Raw genomic sequence first — 19,296 nt, 5'->3', positions numbered from 1 at the left:
AACTTGATTTGTTTGATTTAAAGTGACTGTCTTGACATTTAAGTCACATTATAGTGGGTCACAACTGACTTTATAACTCGTCAATGAAACATGTACTTTCTGCGCTTTCTAAAATAACTTCACATCATTTTCAACTCCCACAAATTTCCAATTGGTTTACTGTCAGAGTATGTTTGCCTACTCTTGTGTCTATTGGGTTAAATGTTTGTCACAATTAAAAAACATCCCAAAAATGGGCTCAGCCTTAAATGCACTCTCCAAAAGCAATATTGTTATTCCATACCTTCCAACTCTCCAGCTGTTTACATCAGTCAAAAGGTACTGCAGAGAAAATAACATGTTTGTGTTCAACAAAGGACTGAAACACACAGAGAAGAACAAACAAAGCACATGTGTTTGTAGGGAGAGTGTGAATGCATGCTCTGGGTTTTCTAACTGTGTTGAATTTGTAAAGAATTAAAGCAAAGAATTGTTGACATTTGGGGTATTGCACAATAAAGATTATAACACTAGAACAATAGACGTTAAACTACTGGAAGTCAATTCAGAGCCACGCAATTGTCCTGATGTGTAGCTGTCAGGATGACAAAACGATGCTGACCTGTGTCAACAGCAACAAAAACAAACTTTTAGACATCAACACATGCCCCACATAACTGCTTCTTTAATGTATCTGCTTGTGAGTATATATGAGGATTTAATGGCTCTTTATTGACCCTCAGTGAACGGGTTGTATTGTGGTTTTACAACAAGAACACTCTGTTGTGTCCCCTGTTTCTTCAGGGTCTTTAATTTTGGTTGTTTTTTTTTTTGTGTGAAGAGCAATTGGATGCTTTTGTGGAGCTTTGAGGGTGGTTTGAATGTGTTTTTGTGATTTACATGTCGTTTTTAAGTGTTGTTTTGTTGTACAAATGTGGTCCAGAAATCAAGCTTACCATTACACCTATTATTGCTGTTACAAAAGTGGACTGTACAAGGGACATAAGAATAGGCTTGGGCTGAAAGATTGACAAATTCTGGTTAAAAAAGAGAATAAATTACACAAACTTTTCTCTATTTTTACTTATTCAACAACTGCAGGACTAAAAACATTATGAATGAAAGGATAAAAATGAGAAAGCGACGATGAAATGTCTTGATAAAATGATAGAGAAGAAATGGTGTCACAAAAAGGTGGAGGGAATAATAGCTTGAACGCAGACTCAACCCCGACAGCTAGCTTTAGTAGAGTCCCTCAGAAGGTAGCCTTTCAGTGCATTTTTATCTTGTCTATAATGGCTAAGTTGAGTCTGTAAAACAAATGATTGACCTCGAAGATAAAGTTTGACAAAATAATATCGACTGAAGGTCTTTACAAGAGCCTTCAATATTACAAAACACAGATAAGAAATCCTAAAAATGCAACAGCTGAGATTTTATTAAAGTACAGAGTGCTATGATTGGGAGCTCTAGAGAAAGCCAGTTAGTGAAACTTGAGTTGGGATTGTTTTGTGCAGTGCTGCTTTTTAAGGGTTGGGAATAATCTTTAATGCTTTGTCCAAAACTTCTGGTGAGAAGTGTAAATATTAGTGATAATGAGATATGTCCCTGCATCATAGAGCAGTGTAGCATCTATAATAGACCTCAAGTCCTTCAATTAGATGTCAGATTGTGCGCTTATTCAAAACTGCAGCATGTCAAAACATCAGTATTGAGAAAAGGACATAGAGGTGGTGGTAAAGACACATCCATCATGAGTTTATTCAAACATCTTTAAGGGAAAACTTGCATTTACATCAACATAAGTGAATGGTTTTCTACCATATTGTTTCAGGAATCAAATCCTTATTCAGTGTAACTGCGCACTATAGACTAAGTTCTAGATGTTCTGAGAAAGGAACATTTAGCAGCGCACCATGGGAAACTTGGCACTGAACAATGTTTTAACTGTTCTCCCAGTGATGATATGCAGATATTAAACAGAAAGGCTGCCCAGTGGCTGAGGGTAGTTCTTCTCCATTCAATGCAATATACTTTAGTGTAGCAAAGAAAAAACAACCAAATACATTTCGGGAAAAATAGCAGAAAATGAGTGAATAATTATTGAGAACGATCTATTAATTGCAATCTTTTTATATAATTGTAACACCAAAAGGCTATATAGTAACATGCATACAGTACATCCAGCATATATATATATATATATACTGAGGTTATATGTGAGATGAGAAGATGTTCAAGACCTGTGTGTAAAGTACCCACTAACAGCACATTCCCTCATGGTTGTCTTCATTATTCAGCGGCTGGTTAACGACGTGGACCCAGTGATAGTTACATTCCTGTGCTGTGTGAACTCTCTTTGCTTAAGATAGAGCAGAAAGTGGAGAGGAATGCAGATACACACAGACACACTGAAGACAACACACACTTTAACCATTTAGGCTTTTAGAAGTATGTGTGCAGAGGTTCCTCCTGTTTCCATGCGCTTTCATGGGCTTGAACCCCATGTCAGAACTTAAATACCCACCTTTTGTTTCTCTCTTGCCTTTTCTTTGCACACTCTTGGGCTGACAGCTTTTTCCAGTCCTGTGTGTATTCAGTTGTGTTGGTATTTAGGGTGTCATGATTATAGAGATGTTTTGTTTCCTGTTTTATTTTGAAATGTTTTCCCTCCTGTCTGTCATTTCTACATTTGCTTCCTGTCTGTGTTTTCCCTCCTGTCTGGTTTTCTGACTGGTTCACCTGTTGTCCCTGTGTTTCTCCTCCCCTCTCAGGCTGTGTCTTGTCTCGTGAATTGTCCCTGTGTATTTAGTCTTTTCTTCCCTTTGTGTTCCTTTTCGTGTCGTCGTCATTCCCATGTTTGTCTCGTGGTCCAGTTCTGTTTGTTTCCCAGTCCTGTCTATCTTTCTGGATTCCCCTCGGCTGCCCTCCTGTCTTTCTGGCTTGATTTATTTTTGTTTGCTACTTTTCTGTTTGATGAGCGTGCCTGCTTGCACCGTTTTTCGTGTTTTGTTCTGACAGCTTTTTGTTGAATAACGCTTGCTTTTCGTTAAACCCCAATACCTACCTCCCCTTGTTTCACTTCATTTTGGTCCTGTGACCACAACCGTGACATAGGGTCTTATTCTTATCACAAAGTTATTGTTATTATTTTGCTTTTGCTTTTGGTTTGTGAAGCATTTTGTGTCACCTTTTATGTATGAAACAAATAAATACATTTAGATTTGATCAAAAAGTTTCCTTAATATTATTCTTATTAGCCTTGTGTGAACTCTTACCCATCCTATGCTGTGCTTCACTCTTCACTACTCTGTAACCTTGGCCAGGTTGGTCATAATCTCACAAAATTCACACTGCTGTTAATTACTCCACTGTAGTTTAAGCAAACAAAAGCAATTTACTCTGAGCATATCAGGTGGAAAATTATAGGAATGCTTCTAAATCTGGCAGAGCTGGTGTTATGGCTGCTGATGTTGGTCCCCCCTCTGTAACTTTTGCCAGGATGGTCATAATCTCACCAAAATGACTCTGCTATTGTTAGTTATTGCCCTGTAGTTTAACAAACAAACAAAAGCAATTTACTCTGAGCCTGTCAGGTGAAATATTAAAGAAAGGTTTGTCTTATCTTAAATCCATGAGCATATTCAGGCTTTTGTTCCTGTTCAAACACAGTTCCACTATTTGAGTGTTTGCGGGGGAAGATGGGTGTGATGAAAGGGGCTTTAAGATGGCTATATGAGTGTGTTTAAGAATGGTGATCAACGTTATTACCAGTATCAATGAAGAGTTTTTAAGCTTCATAACATTCCTGCTCAGTGTGATGATGGAACAAGAGGTGACCTTTTCCAAAAATCCATCTGTGACTAATTTCCAGAGAGGCGACCGCTGAGCTGTCACAAGAGCCAGCCACAAAATGTCATCTATATGTCACACACATTTTGATACCATGGGACACCGTACATGCCATCCTGTGACAGCTATATGACTGTTAGTGGCTAAAGTACGATGAGGTTTTCAACAATATATAATGATTAATGAACGTGATATACAGTATGTGTGGTAATGAGGTTATTGAGTAATGCAGTTCTGCTTTAAATGTTGACCCTGATGTCCTTTATTTATTTACAATATCACATGTTCTTATGATGTTTTTATGGCTGTACCATGTGCTGTATTGGCTTTATGTTCTTTCTGTGAAAAGCAAATGTTCCTACAGGGGCATTAATAGGTGTAATTCAGTGTATAATCATTGCCTTGTACTGCAACACTGATATGAATGGCTCTTCTTGAGACAGAAGAGGAATAATCAGCCGTTTCACCACCACCGCTTTTTTCAATGGAACAATGAAATAACAATGAATGTATTTCCTTATAAGACAACGCTTTGGACCTCTGGAGCTATTTCCTCCTTACGCATGTTACTTCCGGAGCATGAGTAGTGCTCGGCTGGACAACATCACTTTCCCTTTCATTTTGACACAGAGCACATGGTCATCAGCGGACTGACACTCACCACAGCAGCTCCCCCGTGATGACAAACCAGAGGAGAACAAAGACACATGTTCTTTTATTATCGTACAGACTGAGTTTATTGTGTTCCAAATGGGAAATTAAGATCATCTTAAACTTGTACTTTTAATAAGGACGACTTCAATGCTGTACCTCTCATTCTTCACATACTGCATTCCTGTTTGTTTTGAATCCCTGAACTTGCATTCATTTATATTTTGGATTCTCCTTTTTCTTTTATTAGCTTGAGTTTCCTTTTTATGTACGTTTAATGAGTGTTATTGCAGGGAGCTTAAGGGTTAAGAGTGTCCCTGTCAACGACTGCATCACTGTAATTGTTGTGCATATGATAATAAAGTATACTAAAGACTTTGAAACTCGAAGTAAATAAACCAAAATAGACTCAACAGTGAGGTGCTTTTGGTTCCATCAGAGGGTGGGAAAATAATTGATTCCTTCTGCAGTCAAGACATATTATTCATCTGAATCCGAGCTGTTTCTGGATCAGTGGCTGTAACAAAAACAAACATCAAAATGTACGTTTCTTTCAAAAGTTAAATTCAAAACATCCTGTTAGAGAATATTAATGCACTGGGGAGCAGTAAAGCTTAGGGTTGTCTTTTTTTTAACCAAAGTTGTAGTTTAAGTTACAGTAATTGCTTCTTGGTTCAAAAGACAAGAAAATGAAACAAAGAAACACAATCTGTCAAAATTAAGTTGCTATTTTAAAACCCTTGTTTTATTTTTCCTCAGGCAGTAACTGCAAAATAGGAACAACCTAACCCACACACTGTATAGCCATGCTGTCTTGCTGCATGGTTCCTGTTTTATGTTATTTTGTCTATATATATATATATATATATATATATATATATATATATATATATATATATATATATATATATATATATATATGCCATTTGTACGTTTAATTCTTCACTCTGCATCTTTGTTTTATATCCAATTCAAGTGAAACAGTGTATGATTTCAGTTCAAGCTCTGTAACTACCATTCCACAAGGGGGCAATGCTGTCCTGTGCATGGGTCGATTCAAAAAATGCAAAACAAAGCAGTCAACAACTCTCCTGTTTCCATTCAAAAACTATGCCAAGTTACGCCTAACATAGACAAGTGTCAAAATGTTAAAGCTAATTAAGGACCCATACGTTTATTCTGAGGGTATTTTATGTATTTGGTGCATGTGTTCTGGGCTCAGATTGCACATGAGATTACCAGCAGTGCAGTGGAGTCATAATTGGGCTAATTTTCAGTCTGCCGGCTGCTCTGTTTGCTCTCGGGTTTCTGCATGCATACTAATATGACTCACCATGTCTGCACTGTGCACGTTCTGCAAAGAAAGAAATTAAGTTTAATAAACCAGTGAGTAAACAAACACTACATCCAAACACTAAACCCGTGTGAATGTGTGCACCTTTGAGTCCTGCATTGCATCTTTTTCCCCCCAGATGTTCCGACACCATTTCGAGTTCATTTAGCAACCATTTACGCTGGTATTTCTCTTTCTGTCTTTCTCCCACTCCTTCTCTAAACAGGATGTTTGTGTCTCAGCGGGGCGGCCGGGCAGCAGTACAAAGCTGATGACCAGATAGCCTGGCTGTGGAGTGCCCAGTTCTCCCAGCGCTGTGACAGATTAACTGGGATTTAGGGCTTCCATTCGGATTCCCTGCTAAACCAACACACCGCCAGAGACAGCAAAACACAGGAGGTCATGTAGCCGACAGCACGCTTCCCACTGGGCCTTACAGCAAATAATAATTCGTTCAAAATTGTTTCCTAGCCTCACAAGTGCATACGCAGGATAATAATTCTGTAGGAAAGTGATGAATGTAGGGATGAATTCGACAATACGTAGCCCATTTCTCATCTAAAGGAGACAACGCTGATAAGTTTTATGTGCTGATGCGATGTCACACGAGAGGAACCAAGCCTGCAAGTGGCGTGCTTTATGGTCCCTAATAATTCATGCTACAACGATGGTTAGATTCAAAGGTGATATCATGAGACTCAGGAGACCTGGGTTTCCGTGTATTGTGCTGCTGTGCGTGTGAACTCAGCTAATATCAGACGCCTGGCTGCGGTTTGTGGAGCACAGGATCTGAATCATGGGTACAATTTGTTTCATGGCAAAACAATGTCGCTGAAGTGTGACCACAACTCGGTCCCATACAGAAGTTACTCTTAGTAATTACATGTGGGATTTTTTCCAAGCAAACAACCAACCGCTGTAGCACACTACAAAAACTCCCAATCTTGCCAAGTATATTTGTCAAATATTTAGTCAAAATATGTCTTTGTACTTAATATAAGGCCTTATAACTTAAGAGGTAACATTTATTTTTACATTTTTAATGGAAAATCACCAACTAACATCAGAAAACAGAAATCTTTAGAGCATTTCTGGCTGATTTTCTACAAAACATTTCCTGATTCTGTTCAAATATAGTTCAAAATAAGCCAATTACAAGATCTAATTTATCTAAATATCAAATCTTATTTCAAGACATCTTACCAAGCACATTTTTATTTGTTCCAATGGCATATTTTTTGTACATATTACAAGCCAAAACACTTTGTTTTGTTACTGTATTACTTGTTTTTGGATCAGCATTTTTTCCAGTGCATACATTTTAAGAAATATTTGTGATGGAAAAATGTAGTCCTTCCCTAACAGATGGTTCTGTTTGGTTCTCTTGTTTTTATTAATAGTCTGCCGGACTTTTACCATAGAAGAAGAACAGGTTTTCGTGGAAAAATTGGAGGGCATTTCCTGTGAGACCCAAAGAGCTCAAATAAAAACACAGGAGTGGAAAGTTGTGTGCGGCTCTGCCATGTCCTGATTTAGTCTCTCTATCCCCAACCTCCAACCCCCCTCATTTGGGATTTTCTGGCCAAACCCCTCCTCTCCTTACATTTACCATTTTAGGCCCTAATTCACTTCGTAAGTAGCTCAAGAGCAAAGTTGGGTTGGAAAACATTCAGGTGCCACTTTTTAAATTGCCGCTGTGAAAACATGCCAAATGGTGTCTGTGGGATGAAAGGATAGACAGAATTTATTTGGAGTCAGAGGAAGCATCAAACCCTAAAAAAAAGCTTTCACCTTCAATCTGACTGACACAACTGATTCTCTGTTGATGGGATTTCTTCCGCATGATGTTTTTTTCAAACATGCACAAAAACCTGAGTGTGAATTAGGCCAGTAAGTGGAGTCATTAAGTCACCCACGCCCATACACATGCAGCTTTCACACCCAGGACTCACGGCTGTGTGTACACACATGTGCCATAGATACAGCGCACAACCAGTCCACTGTTTGAATCCACGGTTAACCTGGGATCATGACCAGCCCCCTTCTACCTCCAAACTCTGGTGGGGGAGAGTGGATATGGTCAGTGGCTTAGTCTGGCTTAGTCTGTGGACTGGGGTCCAAAGGGTCGCCGGTTCACGTCCCGATTGGACCAGAAAAATTGAATGATCTGGTAGTTGGAGAGGTGCCAGTTCTCCTCCTGAGCCACTGCCGCGGTGCCCTTGAGCAAGGCACCAAACCCTGAAACTGCTCGCGGGTGCCGGGTACCTGGCAGCCTCCCTGCTCTGCCACCTCTCCTGCACGTGTGTGGTTGTTTGTGCATGTATATCATCCTTGCTTGTGCATGCATATCCTCCCAGTGTGTAAACACTACAGAGTGGGGAAAGAAAAACTCCCTTTGGAGGAAACACAGGGATTTTACCTACCCTTTGCAGACCATTTACATGCACCAAAACCAATAAAGCACACTACAGGAAAGGGAAAACCAAAAAAAAGAAGGGGCCTCTTTAATGATGTCTCTCATTGATTAATGAGGCAGGATTGTTCTCAAAGTGCATTGAAAGAATAACCATTGTTAAATAATAAATATCCATTAACACAAGCTCTCTGTAAGAAAATCAACCTCCATAGGCTGTGATTTTCTTGATTATGATTTTCAGCAATGCTTTTCTCTTCCAATCCTCTATGGCTATATTTAAACTGAAATGTTCCAAGGCCGCAAGAATGCCAAAGCGAGCAAGTGCCTTCGTGGTGAAGGCCTCGTAGCGCTGGCAGTCCGCTGATAGTTCACGTCTTTATCTTTTGGGCTGCATCCATGGAAAACAATCCACCGGGGTGAGCGCTGCAGAGAAAACATAAAGTCTATCGAGCCCTGAACTCTTTCGGAACATGTCTAGATATGTTTTTGCTCGCTCCATCTTGATTAAACTCTGTCCTGGTGATGATGTAGGTCCATACTGTGCTGGTGAATGTCACAGTGTAACATGTGTGCCGGAGCCAAACACTTACCTAAGTCCACAAGATAAGAGGCCCATCTCATTTGCCAGCGCTTGAACATATTTTAAGGATATTATCTAGAACTTGCACTATGTTTAAGAGACGTTTTGCAGTCAAAATACTTTTTAGTCATCTGTAATGGCTTATAAAGATGATGGATGTGTTGGAGACTTGTGTTCACTTTCCTGTGTTAGTGCTTTGATTGTTTTGCTTTAGACTCCAGGGAGTACAAGCTAGAGGTCCAAAGCAAAACAAAGGTTATAGCAGTTGTGTGTGTTGCATGAGCCTGAGCATATGTTGGATCTACTTTCAAGGGTATTTTTCAACCTCTTTTCCCATGTTTTCGTATCTAACTGACTAATGGGAACAACATAAATTTGACTTGGTCCATTACTGAGCGAGCATGTTGCAGAAGGCAGTTTCTAAACGGGTTTGCAGCTTAATCGCATTAGCATTTGATCAATGTGCCTCAACTAAAAGTACTTGTTTTTGCAACTGACATACTTAAGATTGTTATTTAAAGGGCCTGACTACATCATGGAAAAAAACCCAACAGATAAATACATTTTTCTTTATTTCCCTTTGTTTGTTTTTGGAGATAGGAGTGTTGAGTTTGTTGTGTTCGAGTACAGAAAATAAGCTTAGTGTCACGTCTGAATATTAAGCTGCTTTAAACAACATGAGTTTTCAGAAGATGTCTCATTAAGCAAGACTTGTTGAGACACAATAACGAACAGAACGGATTAAGCAACAGAACAAAAATCCTGTATTTTTCTGCAGAGTACGTTCTATAATGTGATTTAAAAAAGCACTTTTAGAAGCCGGACATTGACGATGCATGGTTGCAAGTTGCATCCCTTTGGTGTTTGCCTTTTGCATTATACACAAATACATGGCAATATGGTCCAGGTTGAAAGATACCAAAGTAACCCTCTGCCGGAAAGATGTTGTGGAGACATTTGGCTCTTGGTGGTCCGACCCAAAGGTTGGAAAGGATGATCTCAGAAGGCAGACGATCCCTCAGTGTTTATACAAACGGCCCATAAACTTGAGACAGACCTGGATCTGACACACAATTGTTGGCCCCACTGTTAGCTGCCCTCCTCGTTTATTTTCACTCCACATTCCCTCCATGTAACCCTTAATCGACCTCTACCGCCCCTCTCACATCTCCCTAGTTCACTTCAAACTCCATCAATAAACAAACCATGACCATCACAGTTGCCCTTTCTCGTCCGCTGTTGAAGCATGCTGCTGTTGGACCCCCTCCGGATGCTTTGCACCACTGCAGCTGCCACAGCACTGACAAGGGCAGGAGGACAGATGTGGTATGCTTGTTTGGCTGGATGGGAGGCAAGTCTGCAGCAAGGTGCTAGACCATAATTTTAGACTTATAAACACATGTGGACCGCAGCGCTAAGGCCAAGGACTCCAGTGTGTGTGTGAGCAACATATGCCCTGCAGATCCTCTGAAAATCTCCCAGATACTGTGTGCAGTGGTCGAAAAGAGGATTAATTACTGCCATGGCCGCTTGTGCGGATGATAATTACGTATGAGGAACACTTTGTAGTCCGTAGACTGAGATCATCCCTCAGTGACAGAGAGAATTTGTAATGGGATTAAAGGATTCTGAAAGTTCCCTTAAGGCCCTTAAGTTTTTTAAAATTTAGGACCCATAGAGTTTTCGATTACAATTCACTTTCTACACAGCTGATTGGAATATGGACAGTTTACCAAAAACTATTGAGTTAACGACTTTGCTAACAGGAAAACGTGACGTAAAAAAGTGCATTATATACTAAGATATATATAGCAAGCCAGCCAAAATGACTAGTTTGTCAAACAGCAAGAAGGCCAGCTCTGGTCCTTCTATTCTCTTATTTCACAAAGCTCTTGCCAACATCTTAAAGCACCTAGATGAACTTTGTTTGGTGGCTTTTAAGTTGGACACTCAAATGTTCTGTTCTGAGTTTCTTTCATCAGAGTCCTCTTTGTTCTTTTTGATTCTCGTGTTCCTTGTCCTGGCAGCATTGCTTGCTGTGCTCATGACGAACTAGACAAGACAGAGCAGTCGGAGGGCATTGGTTAAGTTAAATCAACTATGTGCCGTAATGCACTCCCAAGAGATGGTACAACCCACCCATCAAAGTTTCAAATTGCAAATACAGTTGTTCTGTCATGATTCTCCTTATTAGCCTACCATACATCATCAACATGATTGATTTGAGCTATCATTAAAGTAACTAAGTGTTGCTTTAAATGATTTTGTAAATTAACTTTACTGTGCTGTTACAAATAAAAGTTCTGCATTGAACATTTAACTTGAATAATTAACCATATTCACTTTTTTTCCCACTCATTTACGTGTATTCTGATGGCTTTACATGGTGGAGTGGACCTGTGTTTGGCCCCCTGTCATCCGTCACAGTGGCCCTGTGTAATCAGATGTGAAGTGTGTGTTTTTAGCCATTATTTTCACCAGCGTTTCTCTGGAGCCAGGGAGCTTTAGGATGGCTGTGTCTGATGGCCGGCCTGTCTTATTGTTGTTGCTGGTTCAGCGGTCACCATGGCAGCCTTTCCTACCTCTGCAGATCTCTATCGAGCCTTTCTTTTTGTGGAGAGCATCGCCGCGTCACACAGCCTACAGAGCCCACTGTCAGTGAGAGGCTGTTAGCCCAGCTGTGACTGATTGCCATTCACACAGTAATTCATTCACAAACATACACCATTCATTTCAGACACTATGGCAGGGTCACATGCTGGGAAAATACCTCTGAGCATCGAACGCACACAGGGGTATGCCCACATGCTCCAATTGTCTCTTGGCTCTACACAGAGTATTGCAAGGTCTCACTGTGTTAATCAGAAACAGTCATAACAGGTTTATGAGTAGTTTGGTTAAAATTGTAAAATCGTTTTGTTGTATTGTTGCTGATGGACTTTTAATGGATGCATATGGTTTAGCGGGGGCATATTGTGCATGTTTTCAAGCAGGTATAGCAGAGGCAAAATAAACTGTCTCATAAAAAGCATGTTCCCATAAACTGCTTTCACGATTATTTCTTGCCTTCAACGCTCACCTGAATTGCAGACTCTGTTTCAAACAAGTAAATAATGTTGTGAATTAAAGCAAAACAAAGAAAAAGGCAGAGAAACATAATGGTTTTAACGAAGTATGTTTGTAATTTAAGTCACATACCAAAGTAAAAATAAGTCAACGTTAACGATCCGTTTAACAGGGAACACAAACAGCAGTTTCCGGGCTGAGAGTCATTGGCATAAATATCAAAGGTGCAGCTGCACAGGGGCCCAGAACCTCCAAGGGACCCATGTACAAAGAACTTTTTTTTGGCAAACATTTGAAATGTTTTCAGCCTTTAAATGGATGTTATCAGTTGTAACCACCACCATTACTTTGTATCAGACGGTCCAAACTGCACCTTTTAGACAGTTTGGAAACTCAAAGTGTTGCAGCAGTGGGGAACGTTGTGAATTGAAACAAAAGTTCTAATGTGGAGCATCTCTTTAGTTTCATACAGTCTTCTTTCGCGATGGTGTTAATGACTTTGCTGAGGGTAAGACCCATATGATGCACTTCTTATTGTGGAGTGGGATAATGGATTTCATGTTGGAAAATCTGTCTGTGACAACACTGGGCTGCTGCATCCAGGGCAAGCAGTGTGGTGCTGATCAAAGGCTGTTCTGCAGGATGGGAGTTGCATGGTGACATTGTGTGCTTTGTGATTGTTTCGAGTGGATGTTAGTGTTGGTGCATGTGCACTCACATGCTTGTGTTTGGGCAGAGGGCCCGAGAACAAGCGTAATGCAGTTCTGTTTTTTGGAATTTCATATTTATGAGACCATGCTGCTGCAGTATTTCTGTGTAAATGATATATAGTATATTTATGTGTTTGCCAAATGTATATACTGGACCTTTGGCTGTGCTTGCATCATGTTGCATTATGGCTTGGTACAATACAGGCACTATAAGGAAGAAGAAAGGAATGAGTGTGTCTTTTCATTCTATATCTGCACTGGTGGTATTTGGAGTCTGGTCTGTTTCTGTCAGTGGGTCACTTCTTTCTCAGGCTCTGGCAGATATTTTTTTCTGAGAGATGAGGGATGTGGGGTTGTGCCAAGGCAAGGGGGGAGGAAAGGTCATTGTTCAGGTGGATGTTGGGGGTGGTAGATGGTGCATGTTTTGGGGGTCAGTTGAACATGTGTGCAGCAGCACCACACTGGATTGTGGGACCATTAGTTCTCCTCTCAAGGGAAATGACCCTTTGACCCTTTCTTAAAAAACAGCAGACAGACAAAGCGCAGCCCGCCAAGACAAACAAACATCCAGAAATAGGATGCATTATTCGTGCATGTAAAGAATGCATGTTTTCTGCTGGCTATGTGGGTGTGTGGCTGTTAACCCCCTCAAGCTTTCTGTGTGAATAAAAGACTTCAACACAAACACATACAAGTGAATGGATATGCATCATGCCCCCGGCCAGTGTTCTGCTCAATTAATTTGTCAAGTGTTCACACACATGGGAATTTACTCAAGCTTTCCCAGACATCAGAAATGCAGTTCTGAGAAGATTGGGCAAACTTGTTTACACGACTGAGGTCAACGTTTTTTTTAAAAACATTTTTTGGCAAAGGCTTGAAGTCTATTTCATGTTGAAGTGCTGCTATTGCAAAGAACATAAACAGCACCATGAGGACCCTAACCTTGGAAGGTCCAGAGTTATTGTGTGAGAACAAACATGATGACATGTTAACGAGGAAGAAGCCACAATGAGGACTTCAGATAAAGCGCTGTGTTTAAAAAACCCTTCATGGCTTTCCAGATCCAGAGCTTGCAAGATTAAATATCCGGTGTCACTGATTTGTAATCATTTCCAAATTACATTATCAAAATGTTGTGTGTGGAGGTTTATAATTCAGACTGTTAATCTAGGAATACCAAATCTGGGTTAAAAGATAAAGAATGAAGATATCAACATCCTCCCTTTCGTTACTGATCATTTTTTTCTCCCTCATGATGACTCCCTACAACCAGGAAAACATTTCATCTATTTGCCTTCAATCCATAGCTGCTTATCTTTTCTCGGGTCTCTCGTTAAAAGGAGAGACAGAAGATTAGCAAACCTTTTGTCACACAGATCATTTAACAAAATGACCAACTTCCCATTACACCACATTGTATATGCATCCATCTTCCATACATCCATTCATCCTAGCATCTGTGCAGCCTTTGAAGTTGCTATTTTGAGCTGGATGCAGATAAAAAGGTTATCTAAAAGGACCAGCAAGGTTTCTCAGACAGGCAGTCACCTTATGCCCTTAAGGACCTCAGAGCTGCGCTGATAACTCAGCGGCAGCAGCACAGCTGCAGATACACTATCAGCTCTCAGAGCTCTGCTCACGACCTCCAACAGAAACGGACCCCATGCTCTCTCCAGGAAAATATGTGATGGTCCTCCAGATACAAATAATGGTGCAATCCTCTACCTTTGGGTTGGGTTTGTAGTTTGTTTATTTCCTGCTTAGATTGTGATTCAATCCAAATATAACTGTAGTCAAATAGCATATGGGCTTTACATAAGATGACAGATATGAACAATAATACTGTGGATAATTTTAACATAGAAGCAAACATTTCTATTCTTAACTAGTTTGTAAAGTTTTATTTTGTTAAATGTTTCCAAGTTTCTCGAAACTATTCTTCGTGAGGCTGAACTAAATGCAGCATCACTCTCAGTTTTAGTCCAAGACCAAGAAACAGTTAAAGCACAGAGAGATCTAATAAAAAGCGATGGTTAAGCTAATTATGTGGTTGTGAAAGAATGATTTCCCCCCCAAAAGAGTAATATTTCAATCCTTTTTCCTTCTAACCTAAAAAGACTAGTTCAATCAGCAAATCCTCTCTTGCTCCCTTGGCTCTAAAACGCTGGATAAACTGTTTTGAGAGTACCAGAACCATGCAAAATGACTTGTTTTCCCATCAGAATGTAATACATACAGTCTGAAAACTGTTGGGCAGTAGAAGAGCTGCATAATTAAGTTAGCATACGGCTAACCTCAAAATTATGGCTGGCGGAAGTCTTTGGAAATATTATGCGTCGTCCAAAGACCAAGAAGTGTCGTACGTACAGTACACTTAATCCACTTTAAATGATGAGATGCATTCTGATAGATTTTGTTTTATAAACCACGACTTATCTTCTGATTTCTTTTGAGTTCTGTCCAAAGGAAAACACGTGTTAACTATAAATTGAGTGTTATCAATAGTACATTTAAGAGTGTAAATATACATTTTTGGACATATCATCCAGCCCTAACTGTATATCTATGCCTGATTATAACGCAGCTTGAGTTTGTAAAGCTGAGCAAACATTCTTGTATGAATTTGGTATAAACTTTTTCAGTCGGTGTGGGTAAAATGCAGGAGGAGAGGGCAGTGGGTCGAGGGCCCTGGAGGCTTTCCTTTTCCACCACTGCAGCTTCTGCTTCGATTCCCACTGCACTTTACATTCCCAAACATCCAACTCACCACCAGAGCCTACGTCAGAAACCTGACTCACAACGCTGCACACACACACACACACACACACACACACACACACACACACACACACACACACACACACACACACACACACACACACACACACACACACACACACACACACACACACACACACACACACACACACACACACACACACACACACACACACACACACACACACACACACACACACACACACACACACAGGACCTGGCAACAAGGCTTTTTTTCACGATCTGGTGACCTGTTGCTACATTTCCTATTTCAACCCAGCACCAAACATGCAGGAAGCCTGTCTCCATCTTGCAAAAACACAGAGCCAAGGCCTTTGGGGTGTTTTTATATGGTTATAAATGAGTTGTTGTCAGAGTGTCTGTACATCTCTAGCTGCTCAGGGTAAAGTCAACAGCTCTGGAGGTCATTCATTAATCTGCAATGCCTCGGTTGACATGTGCAAGAGGGTCAGACTGCATGCTCACAATCAGCGATACCAGTGGACTGGGAGAGAAGAGGAGAGAAAGGGAGAACTGTCAGCCTCTCCTTAGACTCCTGCTCTTTCCTGTCGCTTTCCATCTCCCCTTCTTTTTATCAACATTTGTTACGCTGTCGGTTTCTGTTAGCCAACACCGTCATCCATCACAGTCTCAATTTCTGGCCTGTTCCTTGCTATTTTAGACCATTAGATCCAGGACAAAAACAAAGATTGTGAAAAACAAAACACAAGAGAGATGGACAGTTTGAAAAACAAAGGAGACATCAGCCAAGACAAAAGAAAACACAGAACCCCTGTTATAGCCACAGCTGTTTCTGTGCTGTTTTAGAGACCCTTTCAAACCATGGAATCCGTACTTGTCAAAACAATCTTAACAAGAGATAACCTAACCTGCTGCAGGACAGCGATTGAAGCATTAAGGACAAATTATGGGTCTTTATCAATCCACATGAGCTTTAACTGTGATGTTCTGTTTGATACATACTGTTAGATATACCCAGAGTTGCATATGAAATAAATAAGGATATATAAATGAATCTAAATCAAAGAATATAGGTATTAAAGAACCCAAACGTGCACCAACAACTTCTTAATTGAAGCCTAATTTCTCCACTGCTCTTTTTCCCATTCCATAAAACTATTTCTCAGCCTTTCTGTCGCCCTTACGTTTTGCTCCTGGTCAGCTGTCTCTTTCTTGACCATCGTCATTCTCTCTTCCTGAAGCCATGGTAAAGTCAGTGGGAAAACTGCAATAAAGTGCACAGTGTAAACAATAATGAGTAACAGCCCCCACCGCTCAGTTTCCACTCATTTCACCATCCAGTAGTTTTAATAATGGCTTACGGGAAATTGTGTTCTGTTTTCTAAACACAAGGCAGGTCCAGAGAGGAGCAGGTGACTGATTTGTGGTTGGTGGATTAGCTGAGTTGAAGAGGGGGTGTTAGTGGTTTGGAAGTGGCCCTTATCATGTCCCATACCATCCACATCCATCTATGGTTTTGTACTTTATGTTCAAACCAAGAGGCAACATCCGGTGCTAATACAAATTGCTAATGCTAACGGTATTAGCATTATTCCTTGAATGGCCACTGAGGCTATATCCAAATACCAATAGCCCAACTTTTCAGCAGAAATAAAAGTTAACAGCTCGGAACAAACAAACAATTGGCATCTATATGTACATTTCTCTTTCATGACAACAGTTTGGAGGACATATAACATATAACCCAGCCTTTTGAGTTATATCAAGACTTAAAGTTTGGAATAACTAACTGGGTCAACCGGCCCTTGCGTTCTCTCTAATATAAAGCACTGGATGACTATGAGAAAATAACCTCCAAGTCAATATATATATCAAAAAGTTCCTGATAAGTTTATATTCTCAATTTTGCAAATGATTGTCCCACTCAGAGTCAAAAAGACAAAGCAGGGTATACTTTAGGAGGGGCTACCTTGGGTTTGACTGGTTGGTAACACAGTGTATTCCACATTTGAATGTTGTTTTTTTTTCCGTTTATGAAAGTTATTGTAACAGTTTTTGTTGGGTAAAAACATCATGATCAGTGTTAGGTTGCTCCCAATCGCCCAAGTTGCAATAAACTACACTGGATATATGGATACAGTATAATTGATAAATTGCCAAACTTATAGGGCTTCAAAACAGTACTCAACAAACTAATGGTTGGTGTTAGAAGAAGAAAAAACACTTTATTAATCCCTTACCTCACTCTGTAGTGTTCACACACATTACACACAGGGAGGATACATGCCCAAACACAACGCAGGAGAGGTGGCAGAACAGTGGCTCAGGAGAACTGGCACCTCTCCCAATCGGGACGTGAACCAGCGACCCATTTTAGAGTGATAGGTCAACTTTGTAAAGACAGTCTATGGTTCTCACCACAACAGAAAGTTGCAGGATGAAAAGCATGATTAGTATTTTCAGGATTACAGCACGGAAGATCATGACGGTGTGAAAACCATAGCATTAATTCTACATCAAACTCGCGGTGTACTTGAATGGTTCTGACTTTATAACCACATGGATTGATAATGAAACCATGCGTTCACCATAGCTACTGTAGATGGCCACTAGCAGTGTCTATTATGCTTATCCTGTTATTATATTTTATCCTTTATTCTGAGTTACTTTTTATCTCATGTGACTTTTATTTTGACATCATGCTATCTGCACGGTGAACCAATCCTTCCAGAACGTGCACGCTCGCTGAAGGTATAACACAAGAAGGCACGTTACAAGACAATGCATGTCTAGAGTCAGAGATCTCAAAATAGTATTATAACTTTAAATTAACGTGTTCTCTAAAGCGTTCCTTGAAGTGTTATATTACGTTGCAGCATTCCTGGTCAAACCCGTTTGAAAGAGTGCTCTATTTGCTTGGCAGTAGCAGTTTAAAAAATAACGTATGAAGTTGCTAGCTAGCTCTCCAACGTTAAGTTAATGGCGGCAGTCTTCCCTGGATCACCACTCTTTAGCACCCCTCGATATGCGGAGCGAGGTATGTGTTTCATTGTAATGTACTGGCTATTTCATATGTATTCATTTCTTACGTTTGTGTAAATGATGTAATGTAAATAGTAATGTGATTCATTTCATGATAATGTCGTTATCTATTTGATGCTAGCTTGCTTAAGTGCATTTGTCAAGGCATTATTTGTATCTAGCTAAATTGCCTTTGTCATTTTCCTTTTAAGTTTTCACGGTGTTTGTGCAATGCACACTCGTCTGAATAAAGTACACCCGTAAGGAAACACTCCAAGCCTGTTTATTCAAGTTGAGGGGCCGCTACAGCTACATTTTAGCTTCCCAAATGTGTGTTTTCCTCCTGTCATTGACATATTTCTCCACTACAAAAGTGCATCAAAGGAGAAGATAAGTATGACTCTTCCCTTCCCATCTATAGTTGGCTTCAATGGGAGAGGTCTGACCTATCTCACACTCTGATGGAGCAAAGGGACCGAGCAATCTTTTATGTGAACTTGAAAAAAACAATGAGTCAGATATAAAACGGGTTGCAACTTATTGACTTTTCACTGGAATGGCTGAATTCCCAGAAAGGCAAATAATCATCTGTTGACTTGGGGTATTTTTGTTGGGGGTGGGGAATCCATCATCATGATCAACCCTGAAAATATGCCACCAAAGCAAAACTGAAGAAGGCGGTGTATTAACTGATGAAAGGAAGCGCCTTCGGGCTAAATGCTGTGACATGTGTTGGAGCATGCGTGAGCATTCATTTAATGACACATTGAAAATACAAATTGGTGTTTACTGTCTGAAACAGTCAGCTGAACTCCAGCGTGGGAATTAAGGCAATTTTCTCAAGAATTGTACTTTTTTGACATATTTGTATTTCCATTTCATGCTACTTTATACTTTTACTCCACTGCATTTCAGAGGCAAACAT

General features: G+C 40.2%; 1 long non-coding RNA gene across 1 annotated transcript; it reads left to right on the top strand.

Moving 5' to 3' along the window:
* The first annotated feature begins 18,259 nt into the window (after window positions 1–18,259).
* On the top strand, window positions 18,260–18,642 carry LOC134870110 (uncharacterized). The gene is made up of 2 exons (XR_010166500.1): window positions 18,260–18,387; window positions 18,584–18,642. It is a non-coding gene; the product is annotated as an uncharacterized LOC134870110 (long non-coding RNA).
* The last annotated feature ends 654 nt before the right edge of the window (window positions 18,643–19,296 follow it).

This window comes from Eleginops maclovinus, chromosome 9 (assembly GCF_036324505.1).
Source record: "Eleginops maclovinus isolate JMC-PN-2008 ecotype Puerto Natales chromosome 9, JC_Emac_rtc_rv5, whole genome shotgun sequence".
In the NCBI taxonomy this organism is placed as follows: domain Eukaryota; kingdom Metazoa; phylum Chordata; class Actinopteri; order Perciformes; family Eleginopidae; genus Eleginops; species Eleginops maclovinus.
The sequence above is the reverse complement of the archived record's forward strand: the minus strand, read 5'-3'. Positions and strand labels throughout refer to the sequence as shown.